At 42.1% G+C, this 26,840-nt stretch overlaps 1 protein-coding gene across 41 annotated transcripts in view; it reads right to left on the minus strand.

Moving 5' to 3' along the window:
• Positions 1 to 26,840, minus strand: part of PPP2R2B (protein phosphatase 2 regulatory subunit Bbeta) — a 764,919-nt gene that overhangs the window by 233,423 nt on the left and 504,656 nt on the right. The window contains exon 1 of one of the 41 annotated variants that reach the window (XM_081505067.1): positions 22,766 to 22,805. The exons of the other annotated variants lie outside the window; for them this stretch is intronic. The gene's annotated coding sequence lies outside the window, so the exon portion shown is untranslated. Of the gene's footprint in view, positions 1 to 22,765; positions 22,806 to 26,840 lie in introns of those variants that run through there. 41 annotated transcript variants of the gene reach the window in all.

Here is a 26,840-nt window from a genome sequence, read left to right on the forward strand (position 1 = left end):
ACATAGACAAATGGAACAGAATAGACAGCCCAGAGCCAAACCCACACACGTGTAAAGACACCAAGAATATACAATGGAGTAAAGACAATCTCTTCAACAATAGCGTTGGGGAAACTATATATCCACATAAATATATGACTCGGCAATTCCACCACTAGGTGTGTATATCCAAAGGAATTGAAAGCAGGAACTCAGCTACTTATATACATGGGATTAATCACAATAGCCAAGAGGTAAAAACAACCTGAGCTTCCCTGGTGGCTCAGTAGTAACGAACCTGCCTGCCAGTACCCAGCAGTGTTGACCCTTGGGTCAGGAAGATTCCCTGGAGAAGGAATATGAGGGCTCAAACTTTTGAGGACTGAGGCTATTCATAAAACATTGGAGGATCACTCAGCAGGGCGATCCTAGAAGGAATCACACAAATGGCAGAATGCTGCACAAGATAAGGGTCCAAATTGCCTACCACTTTTAAGAGTCTAAGCTACATATATGAAGTGGAATATTGCTCAGCCATGAAAAGGAATGAAACGGGGTCATTTGTAGAGATGTGGATGGACCCAGAGACTGTCATACAGAGTGAAGTAAGTCAGAAAGAGAAAAATAAATGTTGTGTATTAACACATGCATGTGGAATCTAGAAAAATGGTACAGATGATTTTAATGGCAAAGCAGAAACAGAGACATAGATGTAGACAACAAATATATGGATACCAAGGGGGGAAGTGGGGGGTGGGTGGGAGGAACTGGGAGCTTGGGATTGCCACAAATACACTACTGGTACTATATAAAATAGATAACTAACGACAACATACTGTACAGCACAGGGAACTCTACTTAAAGCACTGTGGTGACCTGAATGGGAAGGAAGTCCAAAAGAGGGGATATACGTATGGCTGATTCATTTTGCTGTCCACTAAAACTAACACAATATTGTAAAGCAACGAAATGCCAATAAAAATTAAGTTAAAAAGAGTAAGCTCCTATAAGAACTGTATACAATTGGCACATTTCTTTCTTCCTTAAGCTGTAGCAACCCTTTGTGTTCCATCCACCGTTACTAATAACAATTTCTATCCTGGTTTAGTGATAAATTCACTGAAAATACTATTTTCTATCCATTTCCTTCCCAAAGCGTCCAAAGAGCTTATCAAGGTTTCATAAAGTACATCACCTTAAAATAGTTTTAAAATTCCAGAATGGATTTTAGGGGGCCAGATTTCTCAATGAAATTGTAATGTAGAAAATAAAAGTTCTCCTAACCCCAACTGTCTGCACCAACGTCTTCTCAGTGAGGGGATATGACATGATTAGGAAGGTCATGATAAAGACACAAATCTGATATCCACATATGATGCTCACCTCAAATATCGCAGCCGACTTGGAGGCCATTTGAGTAAAAACTGTCATGGCTATTGTCAGCCCTGTCACTTAGTTTTCTTCCTTTTAGAGACTGTTTTATTCATTCTTGATCTTACTGATGGCATTCAGTCAAGATCTCTAGAGTTAAATTTTCACTCCTCCTAGATCTTTTCTATCCTGAGTTTTCTATAACAAAGAGGAGCAAAGGGAGGAGGTGGGGTAAGTGTCTCAAATGTCTAAACCAGGGGCAAATGGCCCAGTCATCAAAATAGAGAGCTTGGCCACAGAGGCCTGTTTAAGCAACAATTTAGGAAACTCTAAATCTAATCATACACATCTGTGCCTTATATTCTCGACCTGCTGTCTCGCCTGAAAAGAAGGTGCTTAAATCCCCATTAGTGGGGCAGGACCGCCCATCTATGGAAAACCAGAGCTGGACTCCAATCTGCTGTGTGGGTCCCTGGAATAGCTGCCAGCTGATCAGAGCACACTTAACGCAGGGGATCCAGCGTAGGGCAGGAGGAGCACAGCTGGTTGACACAGCAAGCGCTTACCGACGGCAAGGAAAATGCCATTTGTTTCGTGGGCCGAGCCAAGCCGTCTGGGAAATCACTCAAAGAAAAGTAGTTGGAAATGACATTTCGGCTCTGATTTTTCTTGTCAAGTCAGCACCATAAGCCAAAGACTCAAAAATAGCACTCCATCTAGATGGTGTCCACACAGTGACACTTGAACCTCTTCGGCTTTGGTCTTTTGAGAGTGATGTTAGCTTTGCTGGAGATAACACTGGAAACTGAATGGGCTGGCTGCTGGAAACAGAACTCTGCCCACAACTCATTTCCAGAGAAATGGATTACTCCGCCCGCTGTGGATTCCTTATTTCCTATCGTGAGATCTGAACCCTGGGCCCGAGGTACAGTGAGGTATGTGATTGGCATTTGCAAAAACCTTGACATCCCACACTGCAGTTCACGACTGGTGTCAGACAAAGGGGCGTATTAAATGACTGCCAGCCTGATGATAAGGCCAGTTATTACCGAGGTGTAGTTTCCCCAGGTCTAAAGACCCATAGTGGTGGTACTGAAGCATGCCGGGGAGAAGATAAAATTTAATTAATAATTTCCTTAGAGGCCAACAGTCTATTACAACTATGTTCCTTGCTGTTTTCTGCAATGATCTTACAGCTCATAAACATCACAGGCACACGCTTGGTCATAGCCTCATCCCAGCTTCAATTTATGGTGCAGGTTGTCCTGTATAATTAGCTAGACTAAAATGAAGAGTTTTGGTTGCTGCTGCTGGAAAGTCACAGGCTCTGCATAAGGCAGGTGTGTGCCTCCCTCCCTCTGTTCAGTGCAATGTCTCAAATAGACAGCATCATCTCCTACATTAATAGTACACATTCTGGACAAAGCTGAGAATGAAGGTGAAGTGTGCTGCTGAGTTTCAGGGGACACATTTTAGTTTCTGTTTTAATTGGAAAGACTGGACACGAAATTAAGTGGCTTTCTTGTATTCCCTAGACTGGCTCAATCCAATCGTTTTGGAAACACATAATTGCCAAGAATGATATAATAGGGAGGTAGATTTTTTTTCTCCTACAGTAAAGCACTTGTTCCTTTACTACAGAACTACCATTTATTTTGAACCTATTATGTGCGGAACACTTGGTAGAGCTGTGGGGGAAACAAACACAAGTCTTAATTATCTCTGGGATCAGTGCCTAGCATAAAATCTAGGAAAGAGAACATGTTTTAAAAAGTATCTAAAGCATGAATAAATCAATGATTTGATTGTGGGATATTGAAAATTATTGAAAACATGCACACAATTTATACAGTCAGAAAAATAAAAACTAGAAATGAGACTCTGTGTTTCTAACATTGAGAACCAGTGTGTGCTGACTGCCTACTGCCAGACCCTAGGGTGCTCAGGATACAATGCTGCAGTCATTCAGACTGTCCTATAGCAAAAGTGACTCCCTCAACTTGCCAGAAAAAGACCAAATGCTAAGTATAACATTTTCTACTTTATCTTTCTAAATATTCATTGGAATCAGTCCTGAATATTCATTGGAAGGACTGATGCTGAAGCTGAAACTCCAATACTTTGGCCACCTGATGCGAAGAACTGACTCATTGGAAAAGATCCTGGTACTGGGAAAGATTGAAGGCAGGAGAAGAAGAGGACAACAGAGGATGAGATGGTTGGATGGCATCACCAACTTGGACATGAGTTTGAAGAAGCTCCAGGAGTTGGTGATGGACAGGGAAGCTTGTCATGCTATAGTCCATGGGGTTGCAAAGAGTCAGACATGACTGAGCGACTGAACTGAACTTTATCTTTGGCATATTCCTCTCCCCACTCTAGGCTACAGCCAAATGAGTTTGCTCCTATTCCCTCCAAACACCCTATGCTCTTCTCTAGTGTCTGGTCAGAACCGAATCTCAAATGCCTGTTGAAGGTATAAAATAAAAAGATAATCACTGTGCCTTTTGCTGCTAGCATTCTCTCTGGTTAGACATTCTTACTCAGTCGCTGATCCATTAAAACTCTATCTGTTCTCTGAGTCTACATTAAATACCATCCAGAACACAGTAGTGTATTGTTGTTGTCCATTTCATTCATTCATCCATTCACTCAATCATATATATCTCATCTCATTTAAAATAGTTAAGACATCACATATGTTGATTGAATCGCATGGAAGAATAGGAATATCTATGGCTTCATGAGGATAGAGTCTTTGGTGCCAAGTCACCTTCCTTCCAATTCTCATCCACATCCCAGCTGCTGCTGCTGATGAAAACTGTTAATACTACTGACAGAACACTTACTATTGGCTCTGGACTATGCTAAGCTCTTTATATAGAATTACTTCCTCAAACGTGCAGCATCACCATAATGTTTATGTATTATTATCCCCATGTTACAAGTAAGGAAATGAAAACAGACGCATTAAGTAAACTTGTCCTCAAGCTGCACAGCTAATAATGGTAGTGTCAGTATGCCAACCTAGGTCTAAGTCTAAAATTTTGCTCTTAGCCACTATAGTATTCTCTCTCTCTCTTCATTCTTAACTTACCATGAACAGACATGAAAGTATGTCTCTGAGTTACATGCTTAAAGAAGAAGACTTGGGCACTACAGTTGCCTGTCTAATGCCAGCTATTCAAATGTGTGCAGTCACTGGGCCACCTGGATATTTAGTCTGCATGAACACAAACATCTGGATATTTGGAAAATGGATGCGCAAGCAAGCATTTCAGATTTTATCTGCATATCTGGCTCCACATAACCCCAAGGCAAGGCATTTTCCCTGAAAACAGAACATAGAGATATGAAATGGAAAACAAGGCAAAAGTTTTAGACAAGAAGTATATAGTGCTTAATTATTACCAGTGGAAAAATAAATTTGCCTTCAAACGATCATAACTTTTCCTAGAGGGAGTGCTGCCCTAGTGTGATACTTTATGAAAAGAGTTCATTTGAACCAGATCAAATCCAATTGAGATTCAAACAAAGTGAGAAGGAAGATGCTGTGAATAAAGTGGATTTCGGACCAATCCAGATTCTTCCCCATCCACTGCCACAAGAGAACTAGAGCTCTCTTGTGGATATTGAAAGTTTTGACACTGATGCTTCAAATGGAAATAAAGATGCCACTCTGAACCCCTTTCCATTTAGACTGTCTCAGTTTCAGTATTAATCTAGGATGCTCAGGATGCAGAAGTTTCCCCATCTCTGTGTTATACCCATGATCTCTCCCCGACTTACAAAGTTAGAGTTCAGAGAGATGCTCACAGTAATTGATACTTCAGCCTGACTGATCAATGACTGCCCGACTCCCGATTCTTAATAGATTTTCTGCTTTCTCTTGATTTTCACTCATTGTACAAAACACACTGTATCAATAACAAAAGGCATGAGATCCTCTAACACCAGAATAGTTGTTTTCTTTGTTGCCCTTTTTTTTTTTCATAGAGTTGGCTCATAGTTTTCCAATCTGTGCTTCAGATATGGTGACCACCTTGGTTTCTGAACACCCCTTGGTTATTTCACTACATCAAGTGCTTGATTCAACCAAGGAGAGATGGTGTGTGTGTATGTGATGGTGAGAGAAAGAGAGGGGGGAGAGGGGAAAAGCAGGGGGAGAAGAAAGAAAGAGAACAAGAGAGACAAAGGAGGGGTAAGTGTGGACAGAAACATGGATACAGGATGATTTATCAATACAGAAAATATTCCTCAAAACTGCTATCATACATTCTGACTCAAAGTGACCTTTTAGGACGTTTCCCCCAAATACACATTTATGAAGGTATAGTAAATATTATTAAGATATCGAGAAATTGGAAACAGCCAAGTGTCTATGAATAGAAGCTAGATTAAATAAACCAAGGTACACTTATAAAGCAGATTATTATGCATAAAAAAGCCATATGATAGAAGATGACAATGACATATTTGTGATCATTTTTTATGACAGATGCAGTCATGGCCACAGACCCATCCCCAGGTTTAATTTATGACTCAGGTTGCACTGAATAACCAACAAGGCTGAAGATTTTCAGATGCTACTACTGAAGTATCATGGGCTCTGTATAAGGAGTGTACTACAGAATAAGCCCTCATTTTGTTAAAAATGTATGTGTGGACAGACTTAGAGAAGGAAGTTATAGCTGTTGCGGGGGGGGGGGGAGTGTGGGATGGACACACAGACACTGCTATATCTAATACGGGTAACCAACAAGGACGGACTGCACAGTGCAGGGAACTCTGCCCAACGTTGTGCGGCAGCCTGGAAGGGAGGGGAGCTGGGGGAGATGGCTCCGTGTATATGCATGGCTGAATCCCTCTGCTGTCTGCCTGAAACTATCACAACATTGTTAATTGGCTAATATAAGATAAAAAGTTCAAAAAGATTTCAGTTCAGTTCAGTTGCTCAGTCGTTTCCGACTCTTTGCGACCCCACAGACTGCAGCATGCCCAGCCTCCCTGCTCAACATTCAAAAAACTAAGATCATGGCATCCTGTCCCATCACTTCATGACAAATAGAAGGGGAAACAAAAAGATACGTGTGGAATAAAGGGAAAAACATCTCCACCAAAATGTTCACAGAATGTACTTCTCATTGCTTTAGGAATCCTGTTTCCCTAACCTATCATTTTCTCTTCCACTGTTGATTAAATAGTGTAAATAATTAAAATTTTTTTCCATTTATGCTTTCCTGCATTTTTTTCTATTTTCTAGAGTTCACATAATTCTTCTAGTTAGTGGAAACCACAGTATTCTTAAAATAATTAATGTCAATGGCTATAAATAGTTTTAGAAACACTCATCTAACACACAAAAGAAATTTCTTGAATGTAGGTGGGTTTCTTTGCAGCTGTCACCAGACACACAAGCACAGAGAAACAAACGTGCAAGTCCCTGTAATGATTTTCTGAGAACAGGAGACAAAGCCTCTCAGGACCAAGCACGTTAATCACTAAGTGGCAACTCCATCCAAGGGCTCTGCAGTAGTTTTGTCATTATCTGGTTGGTGGGTAGAAGCAGCAAGAAGCTGAGTTTCTACCTTAGTGAACCACATGGGTAACTTACCGCACCAGGAGGATATCAGGGAGAAATAAGATAGGAGTGTGTATGTGCGTCTTTTTGTGTGTGCCCTTGTGTGGTTGATTCAGCAGATAATTCCTAGACCTACAGAACTTGGCCTACAAATGAGGCTAATGTTCAGTAATGGTGAAAGTTGATGCTGCTGCTAAGTCACTTCAGTCGTGTCCGACTCTGTGCGACCCCACAGACGGCAGCTCACCAGGCTCCGCCGTCCCTAGGATTCTCCAGGCAAGAATACTGGAGTGGGTTGCCATTTCCTTCTCCAGTTCATGAAAGGGAAAAGTGAAAGTGAAGTCGCTCAGTCGTGTCCGACTCTTAGCGACCCCATGGACTGTAGCCTACCAGGCTCCTCCATCCATGGGATTTTCCAGGCAAGAGTACTGGAAAGTTGATGAAGATACCTCAAAACCTCCCAAGAGAAGAACAGTAGGCTGGTTAAAAATTTAGCCTTTCTTTTTTTAAATGAAAATAAGAAAATGGAATGTTCCTGTCTAATTTCTCCCTAAAGTTGCATCCAACTTCCAGTTTTGTCCGTATTATGGAGCTTTGTGCAAAGAAGGTTTTCTCAAAGAAGCCTGATCTATTTATCAAACTGCCTGACTACCTCTCTGGAATTCCATATGGAATCTCAGTAAATAAAACCAAGAGTGGGACAAGTATAGTCTTGATCTCCTAACAGAATGAATTTTGATGTATCTGTATAAGAAATATAGTCATTACTGTTATGTCAAGGATATTTCCACATCACCCTGAAAAACAGCTCTGAATGAAAATTCTTCCAGATCTATTTCAGTCAAGTAAGAAACATATTAGCACTGGTGACACTGGTAGACAGTTGATTCAAGATGTCACTCTGAGGTCGGGGGATCAAGAGGGAGTGGACGTATGTATACCTAATGCCAGTACATGTTGATGTCTGGCAAAAATAATCACAATATTGTAAACTAACTATTTTCTAATAAAAAATATACAAGAAAGACAACACTCTGGGAGTATGGAACATTCCCCCACCACAGTCTTATTTGTCCTATTCACACCTTAATAATATCATAACTTCTGGTAAAGGCAGATCAGAAATAACATCAATTCAGAATTGGAATTCTAAATACATACAATGTGACTATATGTTGGTCTTAAATTTATTACTAAAAGTACTAGATCAGACTGACAAATATATCCACGTGATTTATTTTCTCCCAGATTTTAGTTCCTAAGAAGAATGATGGCCAAACAGATACTAAAACATCATTTATTTTTCTATTGTGGTAATTATCACCACCTCACAAAAGAAGGTTCCCATACCTTAACTTTACAGAGCGTCAGTGACTTGATGAGTTCAGTCTTAGACATACTAACAAGTCAGAATTATGAAGTTTCAGCACTGGACAAACAGAAGTTAGAAACAAATTCAGAAACAAACGGGTGGAGAATCAATTGTGAAAGTTTGGATTGCAAACAGAGAAGTAAAGAGAACCCAGAGTGTATACAATACTATTGAAAAGAAGTTCCTCACCAGGGCCATTTCTGAGTTGCAGGATGACTCCAGAAGAGCCCCCCACCTTCTGTCCCTTTCTTTCCACTCTGTGGCACACGCTTCAGCAAATACTGCTTCAAATGCTTTATTGTGGTTCACCCAGATTGTCAAGTTAAGTGCTCCCGGAGATAGTCAGCCAGGTACCAATTAGGAAGTTGGCACCTTCCTGTGTATCCCATATCCTGATAAGAAAGACATCCCCCTTCCTGAAACCTGGCTGCTATATCACTCAGTGCACCCGGGGAGCTACTGACAACCACCGTAACCACCAGTGAGCTGCTCTGGGGGCCAGGTTACTTACAGGCAATTGAAGATATTTACATTGCCCTCTGCATCCTCTGACCTTAGTTTACAGCTCTTTACTGTTTTGTGTTTTTTACAATCTGTTTTATTCCTTGACTCATTCTCAGTATTATTCAGAGAGGGATGATTTGATTTGATGCCCTATCTCTTCACGTAGCCCCTCAAACCGGCAGAGAAAAAAAAAATGAAGACACATTTGAGTATAATGTAACCTATCAAGTTCCTTCTCCTTACAGATCAGTCTTCAGAGAAAGTGAAAAGACTCCTGAAAGCAGTAAAAGGGTGGGACCTCTGCAATTCCCTTTAGTTCAACCATCTCAGCAAACTTTTCTTTATGACCAAGCTAATGAGGACACATTATTTACTTTATGCTTCTTCTAATCCCAGTCCAATGCCTAATGCTTTATAGGGTTTATCTTGTTCACACCTTGCAACATTATGAAGTATTTCTTCTAACAAAGCCCCCTTTTGCAGATGAAGACACTGAAGCATATTTGTCCAAGGTCAGTGGGCTCTTTAGTAGCAGATCTAGGTTTGAATTTCAGGTCTGTCAAAAATCAATCAAATAAAAACAGTGCTTATGACTACTCAGTTATTTTACTTCCCATGGCCTGTGCTGGGGGTTGTAGACTCAGACGCCTGACAGCTAATTTCTGTCGATGGAGCAGGCTGGGGAGGCACTGCGGCAGCCTGGAGTCTCAACATGATGCACAGGGGTGCCACTGGCCCACTCTGCTAGCTGTGGCCATGGAGAGTGTATATGCTCACTGTGGCCAGGGGATCAGAGCTTTCAAGGAAAGATGGAAATATGGATATTATGAAATCATCTGATTTGGGGGCTTCCCTGGTGGTCCAGTGGCTAAGACTCTGAGCTCCCATTGCAGGGGCCCTTTGGGGACTTCCCTGGTGGTCCAGTGGCTAAGACTCTGAGCTCCCATTGCAGGGGCCCAGGTTCAATCCGTGGTCAGGGAACTAGATCCCATGTGCTACAACTAAGACCTGGAGCAGCCAAATGAATAAATAAATAAATAAATATCCGTGCCTGAAGAATCTGAAGGACAGAGGAGCCTGGTGGGCTACAGTCCACAGGGTCACAAAGAATCGAAACTACTAAGACAACTTAGCACATACAAACACGCCTTTTAAAAAATCATCTGATTTTTAAATGTTGGCAACTTATTTAAAATATTTAAACAGTGGGTCAACCCTATACTCACCAAATGAATGCCATCTTTAGGCAGAGTTCAGCTTATGGGCCACTAGTTTTCAATTCCTGTATTTTTCCTTCTTAAAGTTCAAACCTTGACTGGTGTGGTAGTAACATTCTGCTTCAAAAACACAAATTATCTCTGACCCAAGCATCATGTCTCTTTCTTCCTCGAGCCACTGTGGTCAGGAGCGGAGGGACTAACTCTCTTTGCCATCTCTGCGCTAGGAGGCAACATTAAAACTGAGCAGACTTGGAGGAAAGCTGCTTTTCCAGCTGGTGACGGGAATTTGTCTCTCTCCCCTCCAAGCTCTTGTGTCAACATCTCTGGATTTGCCTCTAGCTTTCTCCTGCGGTTCAGCTACATGCTATCTTCCTCTGAGTCTAGCTAGATTTTGTGTCTTGGAGGAAAAAAGAAAAAAAAATGCCTTTGTAACTTTAAAAAATACAGTTCAGCTTCAACTTTCACAGGCTATGGTAAATTCCACACTCATTAATCACTTTTTCTCTTTAGCTCGCTGAGGTTAAAACAAATCATTGTTCTCCAAAGTAGGGAGGTGGAGTTTGGGCAGATGAACCTTGCTGCTGCTGCTGCTAAGTCGCTTCAGTCGTGTCCGACTCTGTGCGACCCCATAGACAGCAGCCCACCAGGCTCCCCCGTCCCTGGGATTCTCCAGGCAAGAACACTGGAGTGGGTTGCCATTTCCTTCTCCAATGCATGAAAGGGAAAAGTGAAAGTGAAGTCGCTCAGTCGTGTCCGACGCTTAGCGACCCCATGGACTGAAGCCTGCCAGGCTCCTCAATCCATGGGATTTTCCAGGCAAGAGTACTGGAGTGGGGTGCCATTGCCTTCTCCGAGATGAACCTTAGCATTAGGTAATTTGGAAAAGTGAAAGTGTTAATCACTCAGTCATGTCTGACACTTGGTGGCCCCATGGACTATAACCCACCAGGCTTCTCGGTCCATGGGATTCTCCAGGCAAGAATACTGGAGTGGGTTCCATTTCCTTCTCCAGGGGATCTTCCTGACCCAGGGATCAAACCTGGGTCTCCTGCACTGCAAGCAAGTTCTTTCCATCTGAGCCACCAGGGAAGCTAAGCGCTTTAATTAATTAACTAATTTGTTCATTGGAGTCTAGTTGCTTTACAATGTTGTGCTAGTTTCAGGTGACAGCAAAGTGAATCAGCTATACATACACATATATCTACTCTTTTCTAGATTTCCTTTCCATTTAGGTCACCACAGAGCACTGAGTAGAGTTCCCTGTGCTATACAGTAGGTTCTCATTAATTATCCATTTGATGCATAGTATCAAGCCCTTTAAAATCTGTGGTGAAGGATTTTCTTGAAAGACAGTCCTTTGCTTTACAACGAGATGCCCTGCAATAACAGAAGCAAGTCTGTCTGCTCTGGGGTTTAAGCTCCCACAAACCATGGCATTCATTCATTCTCCCAAGTTTCTCCCTGAGACCTTAGCATCAGGAAATCCATCTCACTTATTGTTGTACCCCCAGCACTTGGCAAAAACATTAATGTTGGCTGAATAAATGAATAAAATGAGAGAAGGACTCAGGACCAAGACACCATCTCTGCAGTGATTTACTCATTCAAATATGTTGCCATGAGTTCAGGTCCCCAAGGAGTGGGCTTGAGGAACAAAAGGTGGCCACCATTCAGATCACTAGGAGACTTTTGTTTTGCTGTGTAGGGTGAAAGCTGAGGGCAACAGCTGATTTTCTCAGGACAAAGGAAGGGAAAGAGAATTTCAGAGGGGATGTGAGGGTGAAGAGGAAGGAAAAAATACCTGAAACTTGGGGGCAAGTGGGTAAGTCACGGGAGAGAGGAAAGAGGCAGTGGGCTGTGCAATGCAACCCTCCCCCAAGTCTCGCCATAAAACTTTCAGTAAAACCATCACTGTCATCAGTGATTTTGGAGTCAAGTAACTGTATTATAAGCATACCTAGCACACATGCGCAATGTGGAAAACAAATATAAATACAACAAAGTCCATTCCTTGAGGAGCAAACAGACTAGGGTAAAACAGCCATAAGAAACTGTCCAAAGATACAAAACACTAATGATTTATGCAAAGACACTGACTGTGCATTTACTGTGTGTGCCAGGCATGTGCTGGGGCCTGTTAATGTGGCAGCAAAGGAGACAATCAAGTTCTCCTGCCCACAGGAGAAAGAGGCAATAAACCTAAGGGATGGGGCAATATCAGTAACGAGGGCTTTAAATGTTATCATATAAAAACGATATAATGATAGATGGGATTCAACATTAACTACGTGGTCAGGATTGGTCTTGATGAATGAGGGGTGACAACTGAGCTGAGACCAGAAGGATGGGAAGTCACTATAAGGAGATCTGTGGATAAAGCTTTCTAAGAAGAGGGAAGAGCTGCATACAAATGGACCAAAGTAAGTGAGCTACTAGGCAAGTGATGGGGAGGAGAGTATAGAAGATGATCAGAGAGGTAGGCAGGGACCAGATTACCAGACAAAGTTACTAGGGCTGCAAGGATAATGGATGGACTTGCCAAGACTTGACTGAAAGACGCAAAAGTAAAATGTAATCACAACATAAGGGCCTTGGCATGCACCATCTCTAGGGGATGTTCTCAAAAACACTGGCCCTGCAGGGGGCAGGAAATAATGTAGTCTAGTTAATTGCCCTTGGGGACTGCTCTGTGTATGAATGTAAAACTAGGGATTATCCAGCCCTAGATGCAAAAGAAAAGGGCACAGCGGGTCACTGGTTTTCCAGAAGACTCTCCTCACTCGAGGTAGAAGTGAGAATGCCAATTACCCTCATTTCTGTGGAAAGAAACCAGGAGAGGAGAAACATCCAGAGAATTGTGCTTTGGATTGGCTTGCAAATCATAACTACCACCCCAAAATAAAGAGAACAGAAAAAAAAAAAAGCCCCTTTACTCTTGGGACCTTAAGTGATTAGAAAGAGTTGTTATTTGGCTGATTTTCACACTTCATTAGCATATGCATAATTTAACAAGGGAACATGCTGGGGCCTGGCACGGGTTAGCGTGGCTCTCCATACCCATGGACTAGAATCTGGGGCAGCAGCACTGGGAGGGCTTAATTACGCTAGCAAGGCAGCGGATATCAGCATGCAAAGGGGGATGAGCACGCGATGTGCAACAAGCACGGAAAGGCTCCCAATGTTTGTTTTCACCCACGTGTACCTCTGCACTGAGCCCTGCCCGAATATTCCCCCCAACAACACCTTGGATCAGACAGCCACGTTTTCTTCTCCAAAGATGTGGCCAATGCCCAAAAGAATAAAGGACTAGGTTATGACTGTTCACAGCATATTGCACTTGGCATTGAAGAGAAGCAGGATGTAGAATATTGCTTTAGGGCTGAATAAAATGGACACTAGGAGAAGGGTCAGGACTTCAAATTTTAATCCTCAATTTCCTGATTAGATCCACAAGCAGAGCAGCAAAGGGAAAAATACCTTTGGAGTGAAATCGCATAGGCCTTTTTGAAAAGAAGTGGCAGGGAATTCTACAATTTTCACCCATATCTCACATTATCACCACCGCACGTAATGTCATATAACATTAAAATTATGTCCATATCAATATATCTTGGTTCATTGGTCTATACTGAGATGATTTACAGGTCTTTCTCTGCTTCTGGTGCCTTTTCAGCATCAATTCTCCTCTCCTCGCTTAAGAAAATACTAATTTTCCTTTATCTCACTCTAAGCTGCTGTGTGTGGTGTTTGTGTATCTTTAAGGCCTGAACTGAGCTAATCGGCATAGTCTGTCCCCTTGATAATGAGTGGGTCCGGCCTACAAATATGGATATAATCCAACTTGAACCAATGAGGGTTAGGTCCAGACTTCTGTTGCTACACTGAGAAGATTCCAACATATTACTTTCCCTTCCTTGACGCCAACCCCTCATAGCTCTCCAAACATGTCAAACATTTTCATACCTCTGTGCTTTTGCAGATGCTATTCCACTTCTTGAATGAATGAGGAAATCCATCAATTCTTCCATATGTTATTTTGGCTTGAATCCCCCAAACCTTATGCTATCATATTTTACTTAATAAGCATGCACTCACTATACCATACCATTGGCTGTTTCTGTTAGGGGAAGCACACTGACTGAAACCACCCACCCTGGCCAGGCACCATAGTAACCATTTGCTTGAGTTGTTTTACAACAGGAGGTCCTGCTAAGGAACACGGAACTATAAGCCACCACCAACCGGAGGAGTTCAGGAAAGGTCAAAAGGAGACACCACATGTCCGATCACCTCCCAGAATCCTTCTCTCTGGCATCCATCTTGGCTGAACAAGGTGTGCACCACCAGGAAGGACTCTGAGTCAGAATGATTGGCTAAGGACAACCAGGAAACTAATCCCATCACCATAAAACCCGAGACTGCAAGCCATGTGGCAGAGCTGTTCTCCTGGGTTCCCTTACCCTACTGCTCTCCACCTGGGTGCCCTTTCCCAATAAAATCTCCTGCTTTGTCAGCACATGCGTCTCCTCGGACAATTCATTTCCAAGTGTTAGACAAGAGCCCAGTTTCAGGCCCTGGAAGGGGTCCCCCTTCCTGCAACATTTCCACAACAACCATTCTCTCCTTCTTCTGTTAGCAATCAGTTCTTTTTCCTTTCTTGTGCTCATGTAGCAAGAGCGTTAGGCCCTATTTGGCTTATGTCCATTAGGTATTCCATCTCACTGAGTACAGGGAATAGAGAGGGATGGTGGTACAGAATCCAAACAGACCTAATGATATGTAAGGAGGTATTTCCTAAGGATTTAAGGTGATGTGAAGCCTTGCATTCTGACAGCCAATTTTCTACCACAAACGGAGAGCCTGGAACTGCTGCTGGGTCTACACAAAAAGCAGAGCAGAGATTAGCAATGGGGACATAGCTGAGCTCTGGATCAAGCCTTACCTGAAGCTATTTTTTTTAAAAACTTCTAAATTTGTGTGTGCCAAAATCTTGATTAAGCAAAATTTCAGAAGGATTTTTTCAGCCCTTCAACCACAAGATTTCTGGCCTATAGAGTGACAAAAAATGTCAAACAGCTCAAGAGCCAATATAGAAATCTATGAGAAGCTAAATTACATTCTAAGTCAACTTCAAATTGCTCATGTATTCATCCACTGAACACTTATTATATGCCAGGTACTGTTAAAGGACATTGGAGGTTATAGCAATGAACAACAATTTTTTTTTTTTGGGCACAGCTTTTAGTGTGGGGGGATATATAATAAATAATAACAATGATAACATGATAAAGTATATTGTATATTAGAAGATTGTTATGAGAAAAAAAATAGGATCGGTTAAGGCAGATTAGAAAAGCCAAAGGTGGAAGGGGATTTCGACTTCAAATAATTAGTCAATCTAGAAAGAAAAAAAAATATATATATATATAAGAAAGAAGGCTGAGAACCAAAGAATAGATGCTTTTGAACTGCAGTGCTGGAGAAGACTCTTGAGAGCCTCCTGCACAGCAAGGAGATCAAACCAGTCATTCCCAAAGGAAATCAATCTTGAATATTCATTGGAAGGACTGATGTTGAAGCTGAAGCTCCAATACTTTGGCCGCCTGATGCAAAGAGCTGACTCACCGGAAAAGACTCTGATGTTGGGAAAGATTGAGGGCAGGAGGAGATGGGGGCAACAGAGGATGAGATGGTAGGATGGCATTGTTGACTCAGTGGATAATGAGCAAACTCCAAGAGATAGTAAAGGACAGGGAAGCCTGATGTGCTGCACTCCATGCGGTCCCAGAGAGTTGGACATGACTGAGTGACTGAACAACAAGTCAATATAGGCTTCAGTGAAAGGACAGTATTTGAATCAAGACTTGAGGAAGTGAAGACATTGGCTGTGCAGATAGAAGGGAGAAGAGCAGTCCAGGCAGAAAAAACAGCAAGAGCTAGGGCCCTGGGGACTGGTGAATCCAAGTAGCAGCAAGTAGGCTGTGGAGCAGGGAGAAAGCAACAAGAGTGAACTCAGAGAGGAAAATGAAGTCCCACCATAAGGACCCTTTCTCACTGAGTAAGATGGAGAGTCACTGAAGATTTTGAACAGAGGAATGACATTATCAAATCTAAATTCTTACAAGAATCAGCCTGGCTACTATATAGAGAAGAGATATGGGGCTCAGAGGAAAAGGTGGAAGCAAGGTATTGTTGCAATGATGCCTGTGAGATAGTAGCTTGGATCAGTAGGGTAGCAGGAGAAGTGGTGAAAAAGAGATTTGGTTTCACATAGATTTGAAAGAGCTAATAGGATTTCCTGATGCGTTACATGTAGGATGTGAGTCAATGATGACCCCAAGGTTTCTGGTTTGAGAAATTTAGAAGAATACAGTTCAGTTCAGTCACTCAGTCGTGTCCGACTCTTGGCGACCCCATGAATTGCAGCACGCCAGGCCTCTCTGTCCATCACCAACTTCCGGAGTCTACCCAAACCCATGTCCATTGAGTCGGTGATGCCATCCAACCATCTCATCCTCTGTCGTCCCCTTCTCCTCCTGCCCCCAATCCTACCCAGCATTAGGGTCTTTTCCAATGAGTCAACTCTTCGAATGAGGTGGCCAAAGTATTGGAGTTTCAGCTTCAACATCAGTCCTTCCAATGAACACCCAGGATTGATCTCCTTTAGCATGGATTGATTGGATCTCCTTGCAGTCCAAGGGACTCTCAAGAGTCTTCTCCAACACCACAGTTCAAAAGCATCAATTTTGCGGCGCTCAGCTTTCTTCACCGTCCAACTCCCACATCCATACATGACCACTGGAAAAACCATAGCCTTGACTAGATGGACTTTTGTTGGCAAAGTAATGTCTCTGCTTTTAAATATGCTATCTAGGTTGGCCATAACCTTCCTTCCAAGGAGTAAGCGTCTTTTAATTTCATGGCTGCAATCACCATCAGCAGTGATTTTGGAGCCCCCCAAAATAAAGTCTGACACTATTTCCACTGTTTCCCCATCTATTTCCCATGAAGTGATGGGACCAGATGCCATGATCTTAGTTTTCTGAATGTTGAGTTTTAAGCCAACTTTTTCACTCTCCTCTTTCACTTTCATCAAGAATACAGTTGCTATCAAAAGAGAAAGCTGCAGGTAGAAAAAGATTGTTCAGGAAATGATCAGCATCTCACAGTTTGAAGTCTGCGATGTTTTACTGAACATGAAAGCAGGTCTTCTTTGGAGACCTGAAGAAGCTGGATATATAAGTCTGGAGTTCAGAAGAGAGGAATGAACTAAAGACCTGAACTTGGGAGTAGTCAGCATTTAAACAGTGTTTCAAGTCACAAAGTGAAATGAAATAATGAAGAGAGTAATTGTAGATGAGAGGATTTAAGGTCTTAATTCATTAAATTAATCCACTCATTTAATATCCATGATAACCTTATAAATTCAGTAATTATTACTTTCCTCATTTTATAGGAAATGAGGAAATAAAAGCTTAAAGGAGTTAAGATCACACAGCTACTTGACCAACAACACACTTTGTGTAAATACGTATGCTGTCAAGCTGGGACTGAAACCCAGGAAGTCCAGCTCCAGAGTCTGTGCTCCTAAATATTACTCAATATTGCTGCCTGTTCCCAAATGGAATTGTTTAATTGACTGATAGATGTTAAGGATTAGTGATAAAAACAGTGTACAGGACCTAAGAATGGCCAACTAAGCTAAAATAATTTGGTTTTCTGCCCCTGGAGCTATACTGGGCTACAAACACAGTGCCAAGACCAAAGGCAAAAGCTGAAGTTATTGTATCCAAACACAGAAAAATCTGTTCAGTGGTCCCCATACTTAGTCTATATCAGTTTCACTTGGATCCTACTAAAAGATGCAGGTTTCTAGATGACCATCCTAGATGCTGATTTAATAGATACTGAACAGAGCTTGGGAATAGCATTTTGATATGTGTCTCAGGAAATTCTCAACACCTACTTAAGAAGCACTACCCTAGGAAATCTACTTTGGCTTATCTCTGTCCTTTAGCTTCCCCCCAAAAGGACCATTAGAATTGGACTTTAATTCAACTTAGCTCCACAAATGGGACTGAGACAAAAGGAAGATATCTGTATATAGCTAATGACCACAGCTTAGCTTAGAGAAACAATTTGATATTCTTCATAAAAACTGTTGGTCTTCTTTTGCTAACTAGCAAGCAACTCCTAGCTGTTGTTTAGTCACTCAGTCATATATGACTCTTTGCAAACCCATGGACTGTAGCCTGCCAGGCTCCTCTGTCCATGGCATTTCCCAGGCAAGAATACTGGAGTGGGTTGCCATTTCCTTCTCCAGAGGATCTTCCCAACCCAGAGATCAAACCTGAATCTCCTGCACTGGCAGGCAGTTTCTTTACCACTGAGCCCTGGGAAGCCCAAAGCAACTCCTTACTTGAACTAAAATTAATCTTACTCTTTATTTATTTGTATTAGTAAATAAAATTGGTGCTTGAACTTTGCACAGCAAATGGTGGATTTTTACTAAATGCTCATTGAGAAGACAAGGTAAGTGACGAATGTACATCCTACACTTGTCAGTAGAGACCCAGGTTTAGTTGGATGCCTTCACCCAGTGACAGTCGCAATCGAAGTGTAAAGCATTTAAGTTAAGCTAGTAAGTGACTATCCTTTATTGTCAAAATGCCAAAGCAGAGTTATAAGCAGAGTGGGTTAGTGTGAATGTCCACTTCCTTTTTAGTTTTCATTAAATAGACAAGTACAGAGCTTCTCAGAAATGTGCGTAATTCCAATAACTCAGCAGTTGAGTAAGCCCAGAAAAACATGAGGAAAATAGCTAATATTTGTTCCCAATTTGGTCAGACTCTAAAGGTAATTGCACAAATGATTTCCTCCAATACCAAATGCCATTGCCAAATGTTTGCACATCATATTGCTTTCTGTTTCTACATAAGGTTTGGAAAACAGTCCTTACAAATTGTCTCTATTTTAGGGATGTGAATAATCACCATATTAATATAGTGGAGTTTAATTTTCAGATTTTTTTCAGAGCCACTGACTCATCCAATTTATTAGTTTCATTGGGAGGCTATGAAATGGATTTGAACTAATTTATAAAGCAGGAAAATCAAGACAACTGATAGTAATTTCTGCCTCTATCTCCCCTCCATATTTTTGTATAAATGAAAACATGGAGGCAAGACAGAATAATTTCTCATTCCTATCCAACTGTCCATCAACAATTCAATCTTTTAATTAAATATTAAATATGTGTATAGCAGTATAGTATAGTGATGAAGATCATGGACTCTTAGTTGCATGGCCTTGAGTATTGATAAGAAACTGATATATTTTGCTAGGCAAAGTATCTACAAGGATTCTTAGGAAGATTAGATGGGACAGCATACATAAGCTTCCTAGTGTAGCAGTGTCTGGCACAGCGTAAATGCTCTGCCATCATTAGTGATTATCATCTTTTATCAACACACATGCTCTGGGTATAAACATGCACACAGGCCCTACTTTCGGCCACTCTGCATTTCAGTATTGCACGCAGCTGCCCGGTTCCTGCCTAATAAGCATTTCTGCTTCACCTCTCCCACTGTAGCCATTCCCTCGGTGAATTTCGCTGCTGACTCAAATGGTGCTACACCATGGGATGAGAACACCCACGTGAGAGCAGCACCGCAGTGATCTGACATCTGAGGAGGATTTCAAAATGCAGTGGCATCACCTTATGGAGAAATGAAAAAAAAGGGGGCATCTTCGTGCTAAGTCCACATGTACTAGTTAAAGGAGGGCATTCAGGTGATCTGTTCCCATGCTTCCAAGTCTATATACATAACTGCCCGACAGTCAAGTGATTATAAAATCATGGAGTGAGCGGAACTTGAAACTACCCACCTGCCTTCACCACGGGCAATGCAATTTTTATTAAGGAATAGGTATGGGTGATGAGGAGACAGAAAGCCACTTCCCTGGCATCTGACTGCCTTGGTAGCTGCAAATGGCAGATAATTCTTTTTCTTTCCATTTACACTCCTGGAGGGCTCCCTATGTGCCAAACACGAGCAGGGGAAAACAGGAAAATAAGACAAGATCCCTGAAGTCAAAGGGACAATAGCCCATGGGAGACACTATTTCTCTAACAAAAGAGCAGCAAAGGACCTGGCCCATAGCCGATGCTTAATTAAGATTTGCTGAAGAATGAGTAAATATACAATTTGGGCAGTCCCATATACAAACAAGGGCAGAAAATAAAATGGATCAAGTTTAGCAAGTGCCTGTTGGTGGCTCCCATTGCCAGAAGGCATTCTTTGTCTAAATCTGGCCAGAAAGCCCAAGCTTTTACTCAGACCATTGAATCTTGGTAAGTCCATATACCTGTGCTTACTGCCATTATTCAAGGTCCACTCTGGTCTCCCGAGGAGAAGACAGTGACTTGAAACGGAACCACTGGCAAGGGGAAGAATCAGTCTGATGTCACCAGTCCACGTGCCCATACTGGAGGAAATCCCCCTTTCACGGTGGAAGTAGGAAATCAGCTCAACTCTTCTGAAAATTTTGGGAGTTGATGTATTGTTAGCTCTTGACATCCTTGCTGTGTCCTGACAGCACGGGGATGATCCACCATGATGATGCAATAACAAGCACTGTCCCATTGCATTCAACAGAATAAAGGGTTCTGATCTACATCCCCATGGGCTCTCGTTCGTAATGTGAACACAATGATGCTTTAAAGGCTTTCAGGACACTTAGGAACTTGATGCACCATCTGTGGATTCTTGTCATCACATAAAGCAAATAATTGCTTTTTAAAATATCCATGCCACTATTACTAATTTTTTCATTTCCACAAGCTACCCCACTAACCACCTCTGGGTATTTACACAGTTGATTTAATTATGCTGTAGCTTTGTGTGTACTGAACATTACATAGGGGGGATCCATGCATACTGAACTTGCTGTCCTGATGTTTAAAACCAGCCCTCTTTGCTTTGTTTCTTTTCTCTATTTTTAGCAGGAGGACAATAACCCCTGTCTTTCTGGCCCCTGGAGGGATTAACGTTCATAAGAGCTGTAAAGCTGAAAGATGCTGCCTCCTTGCTGAGTATGATATAACAAGATATATTCCTAAGCACGTGCTGAAAGAGAACTGTCTGCCAGGTATCTCCCACTACCAGCCTGTTCCTGTCGTCAAATGGTATTTATTGAACACGCAGCAACTGTCTTGTGAGCTCTAAATTAATGGGGGGACTCCTGAGAACCTAATTTTAACACATTATCCCCCTCTTTGTTATCTGTATTTGTTTACTTCGAAGCCTGACACTTTAATTGGCACTGCAGACTCCAATGCACAACTGCAATTTTCCTTTTGAAAGTTTAGAGCGCTGCTGCCTGAAGACGCCTGGGTTGGGCTACTGGAGCTCACAGGTTGGTAAGGAACCATGCAGCCACAAGTGCCCGGAAATGCCACGGGTGTGGAAGAAAACAGGCGCCAGTCTCAGGGCGGCTGCAAAAGGGACGCACATGCCATTAATCTTCTTTCAGAGTCACCCTTCGTACCCACTCCCTTCCTGACAGGCATTTGTCTTATATATAGTTTCCTTCTCAGGAGCTTTCTGTTTTAACCCCCTGTGTCTTCAGGGGCTTGCCAAGTCTGATTTTGATCCTCTAATTGCCTTTTACCCATCAATCCTTTTTTGATTCCCCCAGAACGAAAATTGGCCCATGCCTTGCCTATGTTATCCCAACTTTTTCCACTCTGTCACCTCATTTTGCTTGTTTTTCATCTTCCAGTGAGACTTAACCTCCCTTTTCCCCAACACGTCATGGGAGAGATTTGTCAAGTCTCTCAAACCCTGGCTTCCCTGACCTTCCCCGATGAAGTGCTTCCCAGGGGTAATTTATTTCTCTGATCCTCACATTCCACAATCCTTGGTTTGGATCTTCCCTATAAAACATTCTATGCTGATTCATATCCATGAGTTTCTTATTGATAAAGATATGCCAGAGAACGGACTTCCCTAGTACAGAGGATAAGAATCCGCTTGCCAATGCAGGAGACATGGGTTTGATCCCTGATCTAGGAAGATCCCACATGCCAAGGGGCAACTGAGCCCATTCACCACAACTACTGAGCCCACACCCTAGAGCCCACATGCTGCAACTACTGAAGCCATGCATCTAGCAGCCACCGCAGTGAGAAGCCCACACAACACAACTAGTGAAGAGCCCCAGCTCGCCACAGCTAGAGAAAGCCTATGGGCAGCAAAGAAGACCCAGTGCAACCAAAATAAATAAATGAATAAAAATAATACATATAAAACATACGCCAGAGGATCCATGTTCACATGCCATACAACACTCCGCAGAGTACTGAGCAGGGAGCAGGTGCTCAGGAAATATTCTGGGACAAATGGATGCCTTGTAGCTCAGCCAGAAAAGAATCTGCCTGCAATGTGGGAGACCTGGGTTTGATCCCTGTGTTGGGAAGATTCCCTGAAGAAGGGAAACGCTACCCACTCCAGTATTCTTGCCTGGGAAATCCCATGGACTGTATACTCCATGCAAGGGGTCGCAAAGAGTCTGACACAGACTGAACAACTTTCCCTTTTTAAATTGTATCAGTATTGAAAAGCAAAGTCCTACTGATGTTAAAATCAACACCTAGCACAGCTAATCATGTGTAAGTCCTAAGAAAAAATGCAAAAAGTAACAGCAGTTAGGAACTAAGATTCACTGAGCACTTACCAATGTGTCAGACACGTGGCTAGGTGCTTTGCACGTGGCTAGGTGCTTTGCTGGGGTTTCCTCTTAGACCCCTCCCCAAAACTTTATGAGGAAGGCATTGATATCATAAATGGGGAAATGCAGCTTTGAGAGTTCACTTTCTCTGGGGCAGACAGTTAGCTAACAACTGGCCAGTCTGGGATTCAGGTTCAGGTCTGTCTGACTCCAGATTTTGCTCTCTTTTCCACTTTATTGTATTGTCTTCTTTTTCCTTGTGGGCCCATTTAGAAAGATCTATTAGGGTGAAAACTAGAGTGATTCTGCCTGAGACTTTATAAAACCTAGTATAGAAAAGGATAGGTGATGGACACACTGAACACTCGGAGGTGACTTTTCAATTTCTGTAGGGAATGTCTGCTGATTTCTATTCCACGGCAGATGGAAAAAAAGCCAAGGCTAAAGACAGTTTATCTAACTCTCCAGTTCTTAGGTAGAATAAAAATTTCTTCACTTAACAAGGGGGGGGCCAACCTAGATTCTCATATCAAATCTTGTTACTTGGCAATGACCATACTTTTCCTGGTCTTTGTCTTAGAGGTGACTTGCACCAGGCTAATTTAAATACGAACACAGTGAAAATTTCAACCCAGGGAGAGTTTGAGAGAATGAGAGATTGGGGTGGTGGTGGTGGTGAGCTCTATTTACTTTTGGTTAAACGCCAGTACTGCAAGAGTCCAAGGTCAATAAAAGAAGTGTGAAACCAATTAGGGTTTCTCACCTTCTGGCTGCTTAAGACTAGGCATATTGCATACCCGAAATACATGATTTTGCAAGGGAGCATTTCTGGGCTACAGTCATGCTGCAGAATGGCATGGTGCCAACCTAGTCTGGGACAACACATGTCTACTTTTTAGTCTTGGGTTAAAAGTGCTGTAACCCAAAAGAACAGAGGGGAACAAAAGAGATACAGCAAGAATGGGAATGAAGCATGAATCACAGATAGAGGAGATTACCATCAAAAGCTTAAAAAAAAAATCTGCCAAAGCTCTATAGCTCTCTGCTAATGACTATCACTGTAATTTCTGCATATTTTAACAGATGTTCTGTTTATAAAACTGCAAACGGATTTAGAGGTTATGAATAAAGCCAGGAGGCCCTGGAGATGTTTCTTTGTATGATTAACTGACCACAGGCCATTTGTTTTACAACAAAGATGCTCAATGATCCATGGTCCATGATTTATACCAGCCTATGTATACTAATGGCTGATGTCTCCATGGTACTTCTCATTAGCAGTTGAAGAGGGATTGGAGGAAAACAGATTATGGGAATAGCTCCCCATTGCTCAACATGCTAGTTCATTAGTGGGTGTGGAATCGATCCGAAAGAAAACTAAGATAATCATAAGCTGAAATTTGAATTATAAATTATAACAATTAAGGAATTCAGTTCAAGGATGAAAGAAAGAATATAGCTTTTCATAACCTTAGCTGTACACACCTTGGTGAACTGGGAATGAGAGGAAGTTTTGTATATTCTGAATAAGAGATAAATTACGTGAAAATTTCACTAACAATAAACAAAATAATAGTGCTGACTTTATTATTTAACTATGCATCAGCATTCTACTAGGTGATTTACATAAACCATCTCACTTTACAACTATATATTATAAGGAGCCCCACAAACCCAAACCAGGAAAACATCAAGGTTGAGGGCATCCCTAGCTACTGGCTACCTTTTTCCTTTCTCAAGGTTCCTCTCCTCTGTGTTCTCTCCACCAAATGAATTTCTTTACTTACTCCTACTCACTGCTGTCGTGTTACTTCAAAACCCCAACTTGACCTCATGGTTTCATTCCCTCTTAAACTTTCAAAGTTAAATACGCTGGTGGTATATTTTGGTCTAAATTCCCAAAAGAAGGGATCCGATAACCTCAACATTTATTTCTTTATTTATTTTTGCTATTAGGCCACATCAGAAGGCATACCCAACCTACTGACTGGTTGCTGTGTTGTCAGTCTTTCTCTTCTAGTCCAATCAGCTGTGGTTGGACAAGCTGTAGATGACACAGGGCAACTAATAGAGCCCCTCTATTAACTCTTGGAGTAGAGATTGGCACAGGGTCATCAGATGGTGGGGAAACGCATGGGCCATGGAGTTAGGCTGTTTGCCTCTGCCTCTTATTAGCTTCAGGATTTCAGGCAGTTATGTCCCAAACCTGAGATTCAGTCACTCATCCATAAAGTGGGAATATTACAATTACCTATTTCATAAGGTTGTTATGAAAATGAAAGGGATGTACAGGTGCTTGGCACAGTGCTTGGTCCACATTTTATCAATGCTAACTAATCTCATAATACTATTAATATATTTTACAAATAGCAAAGTATAATTGCAATAATAACTTCTCTATGGTAAGCCCATATTTGAAGATTAGTGAGAGCTTCAAGGGGCACCCACTTAACCACACTGGAGTGTGAGAGAGGAGCAGTTCAGTGTGTTTATCATGCAAATTAACTGGGTACTTTTGATTTTATTGTACACAGACAAAAGCTAGTCCTCAACTCATTCTCGGAGAAGGCAATGGCACCCCACTCCAGTACTCTTGCCTGGAAAATCCCATGGATGGAGGAGCCTTGTAGGCTGCAGTCCGTGGGGTCGCAAAGAGTTGGACATGACTGAGCGACTTCGCTTTCACTTTTCCCTTTCATGCATTGAAGAAGGAAAGGGCAACCCACTCCAGTGTTCTTGTCTGGAGAATCCCAGGGATGGGGGAGCCTGGTGGGCTGCTGTCTATGGGGTCGCACAGAGTCGGACACGACTGGAGCGACTTAGCAGCAGCAGCAGCAGCCACTCATTCTAAATGATGAGATGCTTTGTCTAACAGAGGCCAGGGGTTGGGGGTGGGGTGCTCCCAGACCTTCCCAAATGACACTCACAAAATGCCTAGTGGTTCTTGGGGCTTATAGAGTAACATCTGGCTCCAGGAACTCACCCCAAATTTCTCATCCCTAGTCTCATGCTCTTTTTTCAGTCCTATTGAGAGTCCCACCTCCCTAAACTGCTCTCTCTGGAATGTACCAGATCCTTCTGTTTGAAGTGTCTAGGTCAGCACCTAACATCTGGCATAGCTACTTCCAAAGTTGTTGGATAATTAAATTCTACCCAAGAACTCAACAGGGGGTGGTGGCAAATGAATACCTGAGGGCACTGCCTGGCTCTCCAAGTTTCATTTGAGTGCAAATTATCACTATCTGTGTGTATTCGTGAGCACAAAAGAATTAGTAAGTACCCCTGGAATATCATCTCTCTCTCGGTCCATCTCCTGCCAAAGTTCACATTAAGTACCAAATTCAAGGGAGGATAATGAGTTGTGTGAAAATGAACTTGCGTTTGGAATTTCAATATTCCCAGGTGATGCAAATAGGCACATATGAACTTGATCGGAAAAATCCCAAGCTTTGGGACCTGAACATATGGTCTGAGTTATTTAGTCAGATAAGATGTGGATTTCCCACAAGTAGAGTTTTGTTGGCAGCTTGGTAAACAATTGTCCCTCAGCTTAGATGCTCCAAATAATGGCAGGGGTGGGACAAGGATGGATCAAGGTATTTCTACAAAGGACATTTTCATAAAAAAAAGACACCAAATCTTCAAGCTATGCCCCAAGGCTCAGCGCTATAACTTGAGTTATGCAAGTGCTTTGAACCCAAAGGACTTCTGGGGAACTGGAAGGAGTCCAATATGACTATTAGAATTAAGCCTCAGATAAATTTACTCCTGTCCTCACAACCAACGTTAATAAGATGCTCCAGGAGCTAAAACCGGAACCATAAGGAATGTTTATGCCATGGAAGGGCGGATACACAGAGCAGGAATGAACCTAGCTGATTGCTCCCTTTGTATGATCCAGAGGTTTACCCCATAGAACACATGCCCAACACTGTCAATTCCTCTAAATGTTTTACAGCTATTATTACTTAGCCTGAGTTAGAGCATTTTTAAAGTATTTGTTAGCAGACCAAATCCCCAGGCAATCTGTGACGCCAGATTTTCCTACATTGTGTATTTGTCAGTGCTGTGTACAACCCAC

This window comes from Giraffa tippelskirchi, chromosome 6 (genome assembly GCF_054371585.1).
Source record: "Giraffa tippelskirchi isolate mGirTip1 chromosome 6, T2T-mGirTip1v1.2.pri, whole genome shotgun sequence".
Classification (NCBI taxonomy): Eukaryota; Metazoa; Chordata; class Mammalia; order Artiodactyla; family Giraffidae; genus Giraffa; species Giraffa tippelskirchi.